Source organism: Lithobates pipiens, unplaced genomic scaffold (genome assembly GCF_037356315.1).
Source record: "Lithobates pipiens isolate NorthernLeopardFrog02 unplaced genomic scaffold, aLitPip1_a1.2 Scaffold_16, whole genome shotgun sequence".
Lineage (NCBI taxonomy): Eukaryota > Metazoa > Chordata > Amphibia > Anura > Ranidae > Lithobates > Lithobates pipiens.
In genome coordinates, this window is record NW_027507748.1 from 239,974,913 (window position 1) to 239,993,614 (window position 18,702).

At 41.6% G+C, this 18,702-nt stretch overlaps 1 long non-coding RNA gene across 1 annotated transcript in view; it reads right to left on the minus strand.

The window, feature by feature from the left end:
* Positions 1-11,578, minus strand: part of LOC143982470 (uncharacterized) — a 118,979-nt gene extending 107,401 nt beyond the window's left edge. The window contains exons 1-2 of the long non-coding RNA XR_013274463.1: positions 11,451-11,578; positions 11,216-11,295 (exon numbers count right to left, since the gene is read on the minus strand). This is a non-coding gene — a long non-coding RNA (uncharacterized LOC143982470). The remainder of the gene's footprint in view (positions 1-11,215; positions 11,296-11,450) is intronic.
* Between the last annotated feature and the right edge of the window lie 7,124 nt (positions 11,579-18,702).

The following is an 18,702-nucleotide window of genomic DNA, read 5'->3' on the forward strand; positions in this document are numbered from 1 at the left end:
ACGTATCGGCCTAAACTGAGGGGAAAAAATGTTTTTTTATATTTTTTTGGGGGATATTTATTATAACAAAAAGTAAAAAATAATGCGTTTTTTTCAAAATTGTCGCTCGATTTTTGTTTATAGTGCAAAAAATAAAAACCGCAGGGGTGATCAAATACCACCAAAAGAAAGCTCTATTTGTGGGAAAAAAAGGACGTCAATTTTGTTTGGGAGCCACGTCACACGACCGCGCAATTGTCAGTTAAAGCGACGCAGTGCCGAATCGCAAAAAGTGGTCTGGTCTTTGGCCAGCAAATTGGTCCGGTCTGAAAGTGGTTAAGAAATCTGTCAGGATTCCTATTCGGTGCATACACATTTACAATCGTACACTTCATATCAAGCAGTTTACCTTTTATAAACAAGTACCTTCCTTCTGGGTGTACCAGGCGCCCCTCTACTTCAAACCTAGCTGTCCTACTAAGGCCACTCCTCTTGAGTGTGCAGATGGCGTATCTCTCTAGAACCACACTGGAAATTGGAATGAAGCTAGTTTAATCCCTGCCGCGTGAGTAATATACGTCTCCTGTAGACATACCACATTAGCTCCCAAGAACTGAAGTTCATTATTGATTTTATACCTTTTATTCTTTATATTTAAGCCACTAACATTGTACGTAATCACATTGATCGCTACCATGTATTACTACTCACCAAGTTCTTAGGAGCGCGTGGACAGACCCAGAAGGTACCTGACTGAATGACAGAGAGGGAGTGAGGAGAAAAAAAAAAAAAAACGGAACACACCCCCCCGCCCCTGCTACCCTCCCCCCTATAATCCACCACCCCCCACCCCTTTTCCCATCTCTCCGCAAAACAAAACACCTGATAAGGTTGGCCAGAGTTCCCCCTTTTTGTTGAATATATGGACTAGGCAGGCTTCCTCCTGATGTTGCCTTCTCTCCATAGTTACCTGGGGGCTCCCACCTTCAGCCTTCTAGGAAAACCCTCCCTGTACCCGTCCCCCTTCCCCCCCTCTCCCCTCACCCCTGCCGGTTCTGTCTTATCATTCCTTAATTCCCATCCTCTCCCTTCCTTGTTTTCCTAAGAGTTAATGCTATTTTGTCTCCCTCCCCCCTTGTCTTCTCCCCTCCCTCTATTCCAGTTAAATGTGTGCCTAACCTATGTTTTTGTGTGTGAAGTGTGCTGCTTTCACTAAGGGATATGCTAGATTTGACTAATCACAGCAAAAGTGGTGCACCTCCTACCCAGAAGTGCAGAATCACATATATCACAACTGTATATGCTATATTATTTTTTTAATTTATAAAAACTTGCACTAAAGGTGAAAAAAAAAAATATTATATATATATATATATATATATATATATATATATATATATATATATATGTGTGTGTGTGTGTGTGTGTGTATGTGTATGTGTATGTGTATGTGTATGTGTGTGTGTGTGTGTGTGTGTGTGAAAAAGAAACTTGCAGCAGCTGTACACAAGGTGCTACAAACTTAATATGATATAAATATGTAGATTACATTGCTCGCAACTGTGCAAAATGACTTCATCAAAATCTTATAGTGCACTTAAGCTACAAATTAATACATGGCATTTGCAACACTGTACAGGTTAATACCAATTGTATATATAAACAAAACAAATATGATAATAAAACAAATTAAAGGAGAAGTCCAGCCTGAGCTTGTTTGGCTGGGCTTCTCCTATGCGGCTGCTGAGAGCCTGAGACAGCTGCTTCCCGCCCCTCCACAACTCAGCACTCTGATTGACAGTCAGCTGCTCTCCACTTGGGGAACTGTGAGAACCTAGACATCGGCAATGTTCGATTGCTCGGTTCTCAGTACAAAGGCGCCAGGGGACAGATGCAGAATCCACCTAGGCAAATATAAATGGGCCAAAAAAAAACCCTCCGTACTTCTCTTTTCAATAACTTGCCAAAAAAGTGCTCTTGTGCTCCAATCTTCTACAAAGTGCAATATGCTCCAAAGTTCCACTCTGTGGTGTGACACACTCCCCTTCTGTGTCCCCACTCACGCGATTTAATGGACCCCTAGGTTTTCAGTCTAAGGGTCAAACAAGCCGAAATCTAGCAATGGCTGATGGCTTGAACAGGTCCATAAAGATCTCCCCCAGCACAGCAGTTTATAAACGGAAAGAAAGGGAAATGATAGTGAAGTACTGTAAAAAAGGTGTTTATTGCGCAAACATTGATTCAAGATCAAATAGGCATGTGTATTGATCCGAGAATACCATCAGGAGCGCTGCAGCGACCATGCATTTCACCAAAACTGGAAGTGATCTCGCATGGACTTGGCACCAAAAATTATGTCAATGCGTTTCGCCCTCCCACAAGGCATCAGTTGAACAGACCGAGCTTTTATATACAAGGGGAGTCAACTCCCTCTTGTCTATCCAATGGGTTTTTACTATTTCATTCATTCGTGGACCAAAGACCACATTACTACCTTCAGTATAAGCGGGCATTTTCCCATAGAAAAACAAAAGAAATATCTATATACTCCGTCCAAAAGACGTCAATTATGCACATATGCATATCTTAGTTAGAAAAAATAAAAAACATCCTATTATGTAAAAACTATTGTAATGAACACCCTTTATTAAAAACAAAATATGCATACTGAAGAACAATTGGAAATAAAAATGAAAATATAAAAATGAAAATAAAAATAAACATGAACATACAAATAAAAATTTAAATGAAAAATGAAAATAAAAATAAAATTTAAAAATAAATACCATTAAATAAATTGAAAAAATTAAGAGATTACCAATTTAAGAGAAAACAATTCAAATCTAGCTCAATGTTCAACCCAAAAAGACTAATGCCGCGTACACACGGTTGGAGAATCCGTCGGAATGCGTCTTATCGGACCGTGTCGTCAGATAATCCGACTGTGTGTGGTATGCATCGGACTGATTTCGTCCGAATCTCCGTCAGACCCAATTTTCCAACATGTTGGAAATATTTCCCGACCAACTGGGCCGGTCGGACGTAATCCGATCATGTGTAGAGAATTTTGATCGGACCAAGTGCCACGCATGCTCAGATCAAATTCCTACATCAAAGCTATTGGCTACTAGCCTGAATCTAGTCCCATCGTAAGGAAATTACGTCATCACGTTCTGAAAGATTGGTTTTTTTCGACAACTTAGTCGGACCGTGTGTATGCAACAGTTTTGGACAAGATCCGACGGAGAAAATCCGACGGAGAAAATTCGACAGATTTGGTTGTCGAAATCTCCGACCATGTGTACAGGGGCTAAGAGTACCCAAACTATGGATCCATTGCATTTCATTTTGAGAGATGGCCTTTTTTAGGTTTCCTCCTCTCCAATGGGCCTCTACTTTATCTATCCCACAGAATGTCAAACCACTCCGATCCCTCGCATGGTGATCCATAAAGAGCATAAAGTGGTTAGACAGACTGTGGTGCTTATAGCCTCTCTTTATATTGTGCACATGTTCTCGGAGTCTGACTCCCAGCTTTCTAGTGGTTCTACCCACATACTGAAGCCCACATGGGAAGGCTAAAAGATAGGCAAAATACACGGTCCCACAGGTGATAAACTTTTTTATCTTGTGGGACTCACCCGTGAGTGAGATGTGAAATGTGAAGTCCTCCAAGATAAAAAAAAATTAACACCTGTGGGACCATGCATGTTACCTATCTTTTAGCCTGTTCGGGAGGCTTCAGTATGTGGATAGAACCACTAGAAAGCTGGGAGTTGGGCTCCAAGAACATGTGAACAATATAAAAGAAAGGCTATAAGCACCACAGTGTATATAAAAGCTGGGTCTGTTAAACTGGAAATTAGGTCCTTGATGACGCCTTGTGGGAGGGTGAAAAACGTTGACGTAATTTCCGGTGCTGAGTCCATATGACCTCACTTCTGGTTTTGGTGGAACGCATGCTAGATGTAGCGTTCCTGATGGTATTCTTGGATTAATACACATGCCTATTTGATCTGGAGTTTTGTAAGTAGGAATCAATGTTCGTGCAATAAACACCTTTTTCACAGTACTTCACTATCAGTTCCCTTTCTTTCCATTTATAAACTGCTGTGCTGGGGGAGAACTTTATGGACTTGTTCAATCCATCAGCCTGCTGCTGGATTTCTGCTTGTTTGACCCTTAGCCCTTGTACACATGGTCAGAGAATCTGTCGGAATGAGTCTTATCAGACCGCGTCGTCAGATAATCCGACTGTGTGTGGTATGCATCGGACTGATTCCGTCCGAATCTCCGTCCGACCCAATTTTCCAACATGTTGGAAATATTTCCCGACCAACTGGGCCGGACGGACCTAATCCGATCATGTGTAGAGCATTTTCATCAGACCAAGTGCCACGCATGCTCAGATCAAATTCCTACATCAAAGCTATTGGCTACTAGCCTGAATGTAGTCCCATCGTAACGAAATTACGTCATCACGTTCTGAAAGATCTGATTTTTTGCCAACTTGGCCCGACCGTGTGTATGCAACAGTTTCGGACACAATCCGTTGGACTAAATCCGTCAGGCAAAATCCGACGGATTTGGTTGGAAAAATCTCCGACCGTGTGTACGTGGGCTTAGACTGGAAAGCTAGGGGTCCAATAGATATGGTAAGTGGGGACACAGAAGGGGAGTGTGTCACACCACAGAGTGTAACTTTGGAGCACGTTGCACTTTGTAGAAGATCAGAGCACAAGAGCACTTCTTGGGACGTTATTTAATTTTTTTATCATCTTTTTTTGATTTGTTTATACAGCATCCCACAAAAGTGAGTACACCCCTCACATTTTTGAAAATATGTTATTATATCTTTTCATGTGACAACACTGAAGAAATTACACTTTGCTACAATGTAATAATGTTGCTGTCAAAATAACTCACACACATTAATGTCTAAACTGTTACCAACAAAAGTGAGTACACCCCTAAGTGAAAATATGTAAATTGAGCCCAATTAGCCATGGGACTCATTAGTGTTACAAGGTCTCAGGTGTGAAAGGGGAGCAGGTGTGTTAAATTTGTTGTTATCGCTCTCACTCTCTCATACTGGTCACTGGAAGTTCAACATGGCACCTTATGGCAAAGAACTCTCTGAGGATCTAAAAAAAAAGAATTGTTGCTCTACATAAAGATGGCCTAGGCTATAAGAAGATTGCCAAGACCCTGAAACTGAGCTGCAGCATGGTGGCCAAGACCATACAGAGGTTTAAAAGGACAGGTTCCACTCAGAACAGGCCTCGCCATGGTCGACCAAAGAAATTGAGTGCACATGCTCAGCTTCATATCCACGCTGCATCAAATTGGTCTGCATGGCTGTCATCCCAGAAGGCAGCCTCTTCTAAAGATGATGCACAAAAAATACTGCAAACAGTGTGCTGAAGACAAGTAGACTAAGGACATGGATTACTGGTACCATGTCCTGTGGTCTGATGAGACTAAGATAAACAGGCACAGTGGTGTAGTGGTTAGCACTCTCACCTAGCAGTAAGAATGGTCGCTGGTTCAAATACCAACTAGGACAATACCTGGCTGGAGTTTGCATGTTCTCCCTGTGCCTGCGTGGGTTTCCTCCGGGCACTCCGGTTTCCTCCCACAATCCAAAGACATGCAGGTAGGTTAATTGGCTACTGTCCAAAATTTGCCCTAGTATATGAATGGGGACCTTGGATTGTGGCTCCTTGAGGGTGGGGACTGATGTGAGTGTGCAATATACAGGGATAGGGACAATTGTAGACACTCCCTCAGGTTGAACTGGATGGACTGGTGCAAGACTGGTTGAATAAAGGTTGAATAAAGGCTGAATAAAGACTGGTGTCTTTATTCAACCTAACTATGAAACTTATTTGGCTCAGATGGTGTCAAGCATGTGTTGCTGGCAACCAGAAGAGGAGTACAAAGACAAGTGTGTCTTGCCTACAGTCAAGCATGGTGGTGGGGGTGTCATGGTCTGGGGCTGCATGAGTGCTGCGGGAGCTACAGTTCATTGAGGTAACCATGAATGCCACCATGCACTGTGACATACTGAAGCTGAGCATGATCCCCTTCCTTCAGAAACTGGGCCTCAGGGCAGTATTGAAACATGATAACGACCCCAAACACAACTCCAAGAAGACCACTGCCTTGCTAAAGAAGCTGAGGGTAAAGGTGATGGACTGGCCAAGCATGTCTCCAGACCTAAATTCTATTTAGCATTTGTGGGGCATCCTCAAATGGAAGGTGGAAGAGCGCAAGGTCTCTAACATCCACCAGCTCTGTGATGTCATCATGGAGGAGTGGAAGAGGACTCCAGTGGCAACCTGTAAAAGCTCTGGTGAACTCCATGCCCAATAGGGTTAAGGCAGTGTTGGAAAATAATGGTGGTCAGACAAAATATTGAAATTTGGACATTTTCACTTAGGAGTGTACTCACTTTTGTTGCCAGCAGATTAGACATTAATGGCTGTGTTGAGTTATTTTGAGGGGACAGCAAACTTACACTGTTATACAAGCTGTACACTCAATAGCTTACATTGTAGTTAAATATAGTTTCTTGAGTGTTGTCACATGAAAAGATATAATAAAATATTTACAAAAATGTGAGGGGTGTACTCACTTTTGTGAGATACTGTATATACAATTGGTATATTATTTTTTACTTGCCATTATTTTTCTCATGAAAGTGGAGTTACTGGAAGAAATGCTTCTAAAAACCTGATAAAAAACAACTTTGATGGCTAGCCAAACACATCTCTGAAAACATAAATCACATTATGTTATCCAGTCTCAATAATACCAGTCATAATATATTCAATGCATACACTCTATCTGAGATAAGAATCTGTAACATAGCAACCAGTGTTACATAAACTCAGAAAATATGTTGAAGGCTCATAAAAGAAGAAAAAAAAATAACACAGGAAAATATGTACGTGGAAAACATTATATATATATATATATATATATATATATATATATACACACACACACACATATACATTTTTATATATATATATATATATATATATATATATATATATATATATACTGTATATATGTGCATATATTGGGAAGGTTTGCAAAACACATTTGCAAATCTGGAAAAATGAAATGTTGACTAGGAAACCTCCTATTTGAGATTTGCTAATAGACCACATAGATGAGCATCTACTCTAAGAAATTATAATTAGCAATAGCCAGTATGGATTATTGAAAGACCAGTTGTCAAATAAATCTACTTTCTTTTTATGAGGAAGTAAAATGAAAGTCAGTAGCTGGCAGGTAAGAAATATTTTGGACTTTGCTAAAAAAAATTTGACACAGGTTTCCCACAAATGGCTAATGTGTAATATAAAGCAGAACCCATAAGCTGCATTAAACAAAAACAAAATAGTATATACACACGCACACACACACACAGTATCTCACAAAGGTATGTACACCCCTCACATTTTTGTAAATATTTTATTATATCTTTTCATGTGACAACACTGAAGAAACGTCACTTTGCTACAATGTAAAGTAGTGAGTGTACAGCTTGTATAACAGTGTCAATTTGCTGTCTCCTCAAAATAACTCAACACGCAGCCATTAATGCCGAAACCGCTGGCAACAAAAGTGAGTACACCCCTAAGTGAAAATGTCCAAATTGGGCCCAAAGTGTCAATATTTTGTGCGGCCACCTTTATTTTCCAGCACTGCCTTAACCCTCTTGGGCATGGAGTTCACCGGAGTTTTACTGGAGTCCTCTTCTGGCACTACAGTTTGACTCTGAAATCAGCAGCGTGGGCAACCCATAATTGGCGAAGTTGAGAGTGTTTCTCTAATAATAACATGCAATTCCCAACTGCAGATTCTAGAGTAAGCAAGACATGTCCTCATTTAAGCTTTGAGCACCTATTCAAACAAAAGATGCTGCAGAACCTTAAAGGGTACCGTGAAGGGCAAATCAATTATCAAGAGACATGGAAGATCTCAGCTGTGGAGAATGAAGAAGAAAGTAAGCTCTTCATAGCATAAGCTGTGAAAATGTGAAATGGCCTTGCACAGGATCATCTATCCATGTGGAAAGGAGGGGGGTGATCTAAACCCCACTGACCACCAGTATTGGGGAAGGGAGGGGATTTCAACCAAAACTCCTCACCTTCAAAAACCAATGCTGGGGAAGGCAGATCTGAACCCACTGACTGCCAGTGCTGGAAAAGGGGGATTTCGACCCCATTAGTCACCAGTGTTGGAAAAGGGGGGAGATTTCAACCCTACTTACTGCTAAAGCTGGGGAAGGAAGGATTTAAACCCCACTGACCACCTATATTGGGGGAGGTATTTGTAGCCCACTGCTCATCAATGCCAGGGAGAATTCTAATTGCACTGACCACCAATGTTGTGGGGCATTGAACCCCAGTGTCCACCAATGCTGGAGGGATTTATACCCTAATAACCCCATGGGGGGCATGGGGGGATTGTTGACTACTGACGAGTGTCAGTAGTCTCCTTTCCATTGTGAGTACAATGGAGAGGAAAAATGTAAATCAATGACCACCAATTCTTGAGATATGTATGACACTGTTACCTGGGCATTCTTCTGCTGACCATGGAGCATTTTCTCCTCCCAATGATCACAAATTAAGAAAAAGGAATCCCCCCTTCATTGGGACTTTGTAGACAGCAAAAACATAAATTTAGAAAATATAATTTTATTGAATATACATAAAATCATTTGATCATGTAATGACCGGTATTTAAAAAGACATGGAAAAATACTACACAAGTATGCAAAGCAGCATAAACAGGACAAAAAACAACAGGTTACATGGTATGTATGACAAAAAAGAAGGTTGTTATTCTCCAGTATGTAATGATCTCTGGTACCCAATGTGTTTCAGGTTCAAGTACCTTGTCAGGGGTATTTAATAAGAATATTTGTAGTCATAATTTTGTATTACATGTGAAAGGTTCCACCTTATAAATTGAAAAAAATGGATGAAGCACTGCCAGCGGGGGTGCCGGTGGATGCCAGCCCTCGGCACCAATATTGCACAATAATTTTATAAAAACAGGAATTTACCTAATTCAATTTGCCTGGTGATCGCAGGGAGTCAGATATGGCAGATTGCCAAACAAGGTCTGTAGATTTCTTTGGAGTGAAAGCACTATCCAAAGCTTTAAATGTGGCTCCAGATACCTGTATAGCGGCAACACTTCCAAATCCTTGAATATTAGACCTCCATATGAACAAAAAAGGTCCTCACTCATGTGTCTCCCCGCTCTACAGTACTCTGCAGAATGATCACCCATGCGGTAGCATTTATTATCTTCCACTGATCACTAACTGAGCAGTATTATTTCCTCTCGCTGAAACCAGCCCCTGAACATTTTTCCTCTTACTAACAACAGTGGTCCAAATACAGGGATTTTTATTTTCCTTTGCCTGATACAGGTGTGATTTTTCTCCCCACTGTTTTTCACAGACACCAAACCATTCTTCATTCCCCTGAGTGTCAGCAATGTAAGGGGTACTATATCATATACTTCTGACCACTGCACTCTGTTTTGCACATTAAACATTACTGACCCTTGCACTCTATAGCTGTACATAATAGCTTATTCTTTGAGTTGCTATAAACTGCATACTGAATATTATGAAAGCAAGTTTTATTACTTTCACTGTGGGAGGGACTGTTGAGTTCTATGAACCTGTCCAAGCCATAGCTGGCAGACTCGCAGGCAGTAGGCAAGGTATAGCAGAATATCTGCTTAGCTCATACAGCCGCACAAGAACAATGCAGCCGTAGATTAACGTAGAAAAGGATACAGTGACATTATGGTGACTCATTGGTGTTGATTTACTAAAGGCAAATATGCTGTTTACTTTGCAAGGACAATTTTCCTTATCTTAACCAATTATGTGCAAGCAAAAGAGTCTGAATAGGTATTCTTTGCAAAGTGAATTTTCACCAAATTCATCAAGCTCAGGGAAAATTCTCTTGCAAAGTGAACAAACTATTCATAAAATTAACACCTATTATAAGATCACAGAGATTCTATTAGTAAAACTAACTGCTCAATTTCAAAGAAACATTCAGAAAACGCAGACAAAATTTTATGAAAATATATTCAGTTTAATGATATCTTTAAAAATCAGCTAGTACAATGCCATACCACAAATACGGCATTGACCTCTGAGTTCAAAAACTCAGGACTAAACTCAAAATGGTGATTATGCCCTCATACTGGTACTTCATGACCCATTACCGATCCTACTTCTCATTTACTATCTATCGTATGAAACACTCTACCAGGAGTAGAGTTAGCTGCCTTCTTGGCCTGTAATAACGCCATTATTTTTTAGATACCTGTGAGACATGTCTTTATGAAGAGGCCTGCTTTCCCTGCAATCGTTATCCATTGTAAAATGTGCACAAGATGACTCATGTTTTAAATGCATAATGCATTAGTCCTCTTGGCCTTACAAGCTTATGAAATGCTGTAGTTGATGTGTGAGGACAGAGCTGTCATGTTTACACTGATATTCCTAAAGAAAATGAAGGGTTAATAATGGGAATCAACCTCAGCTAATAGTTTGCAATGCCAAAAACCTTACCCATAGCCCAACAGTTTAGCGTCAGCCTCCCAATTAGGGATTTCTGTTGTACGTGATTCTATTAGGTGCATGAATAGGTAACCAGACATCCTAAATATGTCATAATCCTAAAATTGTAGACTGTTAAAAGAAAAAAATATATACAGTAGGACAGGAGGTCTGACTCCACAAAAGAGGGCGTTAGGGAGTAGGCTGTCGTGCTTTCCAAGAACATCAATCCTCAATAGCCTAATACAAGTACATTTCAGCTACCCAACTTGTAGTGTAACAACGGTCACTGCAGTTTCTTCAACTGGTACTGCTTTTCATGTCACATACACAGAAGGGAATTTACTAAGACTGTGGCAGCTGTGCATGGCAACCAATCAGCTTTCAGCTTTCATTTTCAAAGCTTAACTGAACAAGCTGAAGTTAGAAGCGGATTGGTTACTATGCACAACTGTTCCAGATTCTGGCTGCTTCATTTTTAATCTATCTGATTATTTTAATATTTGCTATAAGAATCAAGTGCCTGTACAGGAGAAAAAAAATTGAATATTAGTAGACTACGTCAAATCCGGAAACCTGGGTGTTGTGTTTCAGTGTCCTAAGCACCTTAATCTGTTTACTTGCCTGCAGGAAAAGCTGGTGAGGTTGTTCTCCTCTCTTCAATGCGGCAGTACATTTAGTGAAGGCTCCGTTCCCATCAGCTTCTACAGCAAAAAAAACAATAATTTATTGGATTTCCTTCAGAAAAAGTGCAAAACATGAAGACTGAAGTCTCAATTTCAGGACAGGAGTTGCCACAACATCACTTTGGAGATTTAGACAGTAGATTTGAAGACTGAACCCTGCAGTATCTCTTTACCTCTTCTCACTGTGTATCCACCACTCCCCTCTGTGTGTGTGACAAGGAAATGCTGCAGAGGATTCTCATACTTAGACTGGCTCAGACAGCAACACCTCCGTGATTTCATTGGCTGGCCTCATTCTTCTGTTCAAAACAGAGAAAATAAAGAGCATTGAACATGAACTAGAAAGACAAATTTCACCTTCTGCATCTGATCATGCTTGTAAATATTGACATAAAAAGTAAAAGCAGCTAAATAAGGAGAATGATAAACATTAATTATTCATAGCAACCACAATTACACTGCATCTAACCTGCTCTTGCTATTTACATCCAATCCAGCTGCGTCAAACAGAATCAAATGCAGAGGAAGCGCATATCAAATGCAGTCGTTCTTCTAGCACTGTGTTGTAATTTTCTTTAACCATTCCCTTTCTAGGTCTTTACTGGATCTTTAGCCTCGTACACACTTTCAGATTTTCAGACGACCAAATGTCAGTTTTTTTGTTGCATGCTAGTCTCATGTCGAAAGTGAAGAGGATACTCACTATAAGCAAATTCTCATAAGACAGAATACAACTTCAGAAGCGACAAGTTTTGTATGTATTCTCTCGTTTCTGAGCATGTGTAGTCTTGCTCTTACGATTTTTTGTTCTGTATGAAAACCGTAATGATTAAAGGAAAATCGGACTTTGAGTTCACGTACGAAAAAAATGTTTATAGTATACACCATATGAACGATCCGAAAATCGGCAGATTGTTCGGATAAAATTTTACTTCCGATTTTTGTATTTTTGTGCACGGGCCTTTTCTCTGCTTTTTGAAATCTGTAGCCTCATGTGAAACAGGTAAAAGGTGTAGCACTGCAGCATGCCAAGTACATTTTCTCTACTAGCATATGCTTGATAAAGTCCTGCATACAAATCTAGATCAGTGTTTCTCAACTCCAGTCCTCAAGGTGCCCCAACAGATCTTGTCTTCAGGCTCTCCATTATTTTGCACAGGTGATTTGATCAGTTTAACTGCCTTTATTACCACAGCCGTTTCATCTGAGGGAAATCCTGAAAACATGACCTGTTGGGGCTCCTTGAGGACTGGAGATGAGAAACACTGATCTAGATAACTGCACAGATACGGTTGACACAAAAGTGTTAAACTTATCATCTGGTCCTTAACACGAATTCTGCAAACTTTTTGGTACTCCTCTTATGGATTAAGGCCATGTTGCGCTTACCCCTGTAGCAGCCGCTGTTTCTCGGGCCCCCTGTTCCTGTACCTACAACTCTGTAAATAACACCATGCACTCTGACACACCTAGTTTGATGGGGAATATTTATTGCAGATGTATAGCCTGTACCCTGAATAACAGTAATGACACAGCAAATAGTTAAACAGTAGCAAGGAATATACTGCAAGTAGGTGAGCAGAGTATATTGTGAAAAAGACAATTGGTGTAGAGCGCAAACCCTCTTAAACCCTGTACAAGGGCAATCCTAAACAAGAAGCATTCCTCCATCATAACAGTTCAAATCGTAACATACTTTTTCTCTTCTGCTGGCCAGCTTGTTGGGGCAATGCTTTTATATTAGAATGTGCAAGATAATGTCCACTCAACACTGATAAAGGCACTGGCTTTGTACTACTTGCAGACAACACTGTTTCCTCTTTGTTAAAGTGCAGTGGGGATTGGCCAGCAGACTATCAAATTCTCTGGCAGCAGATGATCTCCCTCTGTTTATTGATGGCAATGCAACCAGTCAGTGTCCGTGGCGTCCTTCCACTTGATCAGGTAGTGTGTTCCATCAGCATCACATGGCACTCTCTGGTGTTCCAGGATGTCTGCCATTGCACCTCTGTGTGTGTGTGTGTGTGTGTGTGTGTGTGTGTGTGTACACATACACGCAGTATCTCACAAAAGTGAATACACTCCTCACATTTTTGTAAATATTTTATTATATCTTTTCATGTGACAACACTGAAGAAATTACCCTTTGCTACAATGTAAAGTGGTGAGTATACAGCTTGTATAACAGTTTAAATTTTCTGTCCCCTCAAAATAACTCAATACACAGCCATTATTGTCTAAACCGCTGGCAACAGTCCCCAATTCTACCTTATTTCTTTGTGGCTGTATATGGTCTTTATCTCTTCGAAACATCTTTTTTCTGTAAATGTTTTATTTGCACCAACTCTGACCTTTTTCAAAATAAACCCTTATGTTGAAAAGTGTTAACCTTGTCTCTAATGCTCTTAATGCCAGCTATAAACGAACCTGCCTTTTAAAAGAGCACTACTGTTTTAGAGTAAGGGTCCTTTCACACGGGGCGGATCAGTTCTGATCCGCCCCGTGGATGTCCGTTTGCTCAGCGGGGATCACTCCGCCGATCCCCGCTGAGCAGGGAGATGACAGCTCCGTCTCTGCACACTGCGCAGGGACGGACCTGTCACAGCGCCGCTCTCCCCTATGGGAGATCGGATGACGACGGACCGCAGTGCCCGTCGTCACCCGATCCGATCCGCAGACGGATGGAAAAATAGCTTTTTCCTCCGTCACACTTTTTCGGATCGGAGCGGGTCGGATGTCAGCGGACATGTCACCGCTGACATCCGACGCTCCATAGAGCTCTATGGAGCACCCGTTCAGGTCCGCCTGAAAAACTGACAGGCGGGCCTGAACGGGACGTTAGTGTGAAAGAGGCCTTAGGCTTCTGAGCAGACCTGTCTGTGGTGGCAGTGTGTGTTGCAGACGCTTATTCTAAAATCATAATTGGTATTGCTAAATTGATGGAAGTCCTGACCCGTACTAAACAAACGTCAGTGGTGGCAGTTAAAAGGTTAATTGCGTAATTAGCCCAGTGACAATCGCTCTTAGGCTGTTGGCACCTAGATTGTGGTCCCGCAAGCTGGAAAATCTTTCTGCTGGGCGCAGCTGAGAGTGGCATTGTTATGTAAGTGACAGTGTGGTGTGAGGTTGGCTGGTCCTTTGTCGTGAGTTAGCGATGAGGGCAGAAATCTGACACCTGCGTTTGTCACACCTGTGAGCACTGTTGGGGCCATAATCCAAAAGTGGAAAAAACATAATTTCACCATAACCAGGCCCCAACCAGGTGCTCCTTGCAAGATTTCTGTCAAATGAGTAAAATAATTATCAGAAGAGTTGTCCAAGAGCCAAGGACAACTTCTAGAGTGCTTCAGAAAGACCTGGAATTAGCAGGTACAATTGATTCAAAGAAAACAATAAGTAAAGCGCTGAACTACCATGACCTGTATGCTCGCTCCCCAGACAAGACTCATTGCTGAAGAAAAAACATGTGGAAGCTGGTTTAAAGTTTGCTGCACAACATTTAGACAAGCCTGTGAAATACTGGGAGAATATAGTTTGGTAAGATGAGACCAAAATTTAACTCTTTGGATGCCATAATACACACCATGTATGGAGGTCAAATGGCACCACACATCATCCCAAAAACACTATACAAACAGTGAAGTTTGGAGGTGGGAACATCATGGTGTGGGGCTGTTTTTCAGCATACAGTACTGCCAAATTTCATATCATGTAAAACCCGCTTACAATGTTCAGAAGGTGAGCCTACTCACCAGCCTCAGAGGGAGGAGCCTGATGATGGTACCAGCTAGGAGCCGATGCTGAGCCTGTCCCGTGAAGCCCTCACCAACATGTGGCCAACAGGCTAGGAGCCTGGCTTTCCTCCAGCCATCCCCTGTTCGCCCAGTGCCTGTGAGTCTGGCGACCCTCTTAGGAAGGACAACCCCGTTTACCGTGGCTTGGAGCCCCCTGGACATAGTGGTGTGGATGGGCGGTGAAACGCGGGCAGGGAGAGTGGAGTCAGTGGGGAAGAATGAGCAGTGATTGCAGCCACCCACCTGGATGGTGGAAGTAAACAGCAGCGTGAGGTGAGCAGCATGCAGAGAGACTTGGAGAAGGCACAGAGCAGGAGGAGAGTCGCCAAGAGAGAGAGGAGAGGAGAGCGCGGTGCTCAGGTGTCGGTGGCAGAGGAACAGAAAGCACCGGCTCAAACCAGTGTGCAATGGCTCTGGTAATGGCTGACCTATGGCCTCAATCCCTGGATCCCAGCTAAATGGCTCCCAGCTCCCAGCCCAACCTCTAGCCCCTGGTCTTGCTTCAGGTTATGCAGGAGGAGTAGACGGAAGGATCAGAGGAGGGGATACCCTGAGTTTGGCAGCAAGTCCTGGGAATCTGGGATCAGCAAAATTTCAACCGCAAAAGGAGCGAGTCAAGTTTACTTTCATACTGTATATACTGGAACTGTGATATCCCCCTAAAGATATGGGCGGTTACTATTAAGGTGTAGTCTGTAAGAGAGACTAACTTGAAAGAAAGACTGTATGAGACTGTGAGAAAAAGTTAAAGAGCTAAGGAGGCTTGGGGCAGAGGCATCAATAAATTGAGTGGACTGAAGGATTGAGGCCCCGGGTCTTGCTCCCTGTGGACCCACCTTTTATACTTTTATATAGAGAAATAAGGTGAGGGAGCCTCGGTGAAGGTAAGGGAGTCCTAGACTGGAAGCACGGTGCCACGGTTAAAAAATTAGAGGTCTATGAAAAGAGTACTCAGTTTAGTGGCCCTGGTTTTCACGGTTACTGCAATATCTCTCGGAGAAACAAAAAAAGGAACTCTGCCTCTATGAGTAACAAAATCAAGCTATAAAAGAAGCAGAAGACCGGAGAACAGAAAATCCTGATACCGCAGACAGTATACATATAGTTCCCGCTAAGCAGAATAAAATGAGAGGTAAACCAGTCAGAGGAGCGGGAGTGAATCCCCCTGAAGTAAATGCCAGTCCAGGTAATATTAAGATGTTTATGACACAAGAAGGGAGTAAGGAAAGTCCTGGTAAACAACTGGGGACTAAGAGCAAACAGACAGACGGAACTATTAAAAATGGTAAAAGTAGACAATCCATGGGAGCAAATAGCTCAACGCATGTAAATGAAGAGTATGAGGAAGAAAATGAAGACGCACCAAGAATAAAAAAACAGCTCCCAACTAAAAGTGAAATGGCAAAAAAATTTCTAAGACTGGAACTTTACACGAGGATCTGATTTAAATATTAAAAAGAGTAGAAAAAACAGAGGAAAAACTGCATATACAAGCGGTAGAAATAACAGAACTTAAAAAACAGATGATAAAGATACAGAGGGAACAGAGAAATATGATGTACGAACTTGAAGAAGACCAGGAAAACCGCAACAGAAGGAAAGAATCCGGGGTTTACCCAAAACACAAGAAAAAGATCTACAAGATAAAATGGATAAAGTATTTGGCCCATTGCTGAGAAACTGAAAAAAAAATTATTTGAAAGAATACACAGAAGTAGAAAGCCAGTTGATATGGCAGGAGAAATCCTGAGAGACGTTATCATCCGATTTCATAATTACAAGAAATTATATTACAGATATTCCCAGACCTGGCACCAGAAATGTTGGCAAGGAGAAGAGTACTTAAACTTCTACTAGAACAAATGAAGGCTCACGACATCCAGTACTTTTGGGGTTTCCCTGCCTGCATAATAGAGCGAAAGGAAGGTCATTCAGCAACATTACGGTTCCCAGAGGAAACAGAAAGATTCTGTAAAAAGATGGACATACCAACCCTGGAAATCCCAGGCTGGTGGGAAGTACAACAATGGTACAAAAACAAAAAACAGAGCTCAACCTCAAGGGGAGAGAATTGAAGGGCAGGAGTAGGAGGGATAGCCTTCGATCCATTGGTCATGGGGCGACCAAAATTCCCCAAAGGGGGGAAGGGGGGGGGAGAGAAAGGAGGTGAGAGAGAGTAGAAAGGAAACATCTCATAAGTTTATAAAGGTCTCTCATAGACCTGTTAATTCCTCTTTGTTCACTGTACATTTACCAAAGCAAATATCTCCTATAGCTGGATATAACCAATCAGATTAATTGGCAAAGTTGAATGAAAAGGGCAGAAACAGGAGAGGGAATACAAGGAGCAAAGATGACATCACTTAATTTCTTAATGTATAACGTGTGTGTGCTACACCATACGTATAAAGAAATATAAAATACTTAGAGAGATTAAAAGATATGCTGCAGGGGTAGTTTTCTTACATGAGACACACATCTCCCATGAAAAAAACATAAAATGAAACTCAAAAGATTTCCCAAAATGGTTCTATGGCGATTCTACAACAAAACAGGTTAAGGGAGTCGCTACTGGGTTTGCCAGAGGAGTGAGATTTTCCCTGGAGGAAAGGATGGTAGACCCTGAAATTCACTATTTGTTTCTTAGGGGAAAACGATGTGACACGGAATGTACTCTGGCAAATATCTACGGCCCAATAAAAAAAAAAAACACAATAATATATCTAAAATAATTTACTGATACATTAATGGAGTTTAAGAAGGGGGAGTAATTATGGCAGGAGATTTCAACTTCAGTATGGAACCTAAGATGGATAGTATGTCCCGAGTACAGGGGACTGGAAGTGTACAGTTGAAGTTATTAAAAAATAAACCACATCAGAATCAAATGATAGAAGGAAAGGATATCACCTTATGCTCAAGTTATAGACCCATCTCACTATTAAAGTAGACACAAAGCTTTATGCTAAAGTGTTGGCAAGCAGGATGAAAGTTGTAATGAATGACTTGGTACATACTGACTAAGTCAGATTTATCCCAGGGAGGGAGGGGAGAGATAACGAGTAAGAACGCTAGTGCTGCTACAAATAATGAAAGAAGCCAGATCCCCAGAGCTACTCCTCTCAATAGACGCTGAAAAAGCATTTGACAGCGTAGACTGGGGATTTATGATGAGAACCCTGGAGGCAATGGGAGTAGGTCCAAAGATGATCCATTGGATCAAGGCACTATACAACCACCCTACAGCTAGGGTAAAGATCAAATGGGATTTCCCCTGTCCTCTCTGTTGTTTGTATTATCACTGGAACCACTCCTAGCAGGGATTAGAAGGAATTCAGATGCAAGGGGAATTAAGGTAGGGGATGAAGAACATAAAATAGCAGCATACACCGATGATATTTTTTCTACGTAGATAGTCCTAGGCACAGGGTGTAGTGGTTAGCACTCTCGCCTAGCAGTAAAAAGGGTTGCTGGTTTGAATATCAACCACAACACCACCTGCCTGGAGTCTGCATGTTCTCCCTGTGCCTGCGTGGGTTTCCTCCGGGTACCCCGGCTTCCTCTCACACTCCAAAGACATGCTGGTAGGTTAATTGGCTTCTGTCCAAAACTGGCCCTAGTATATGAATGG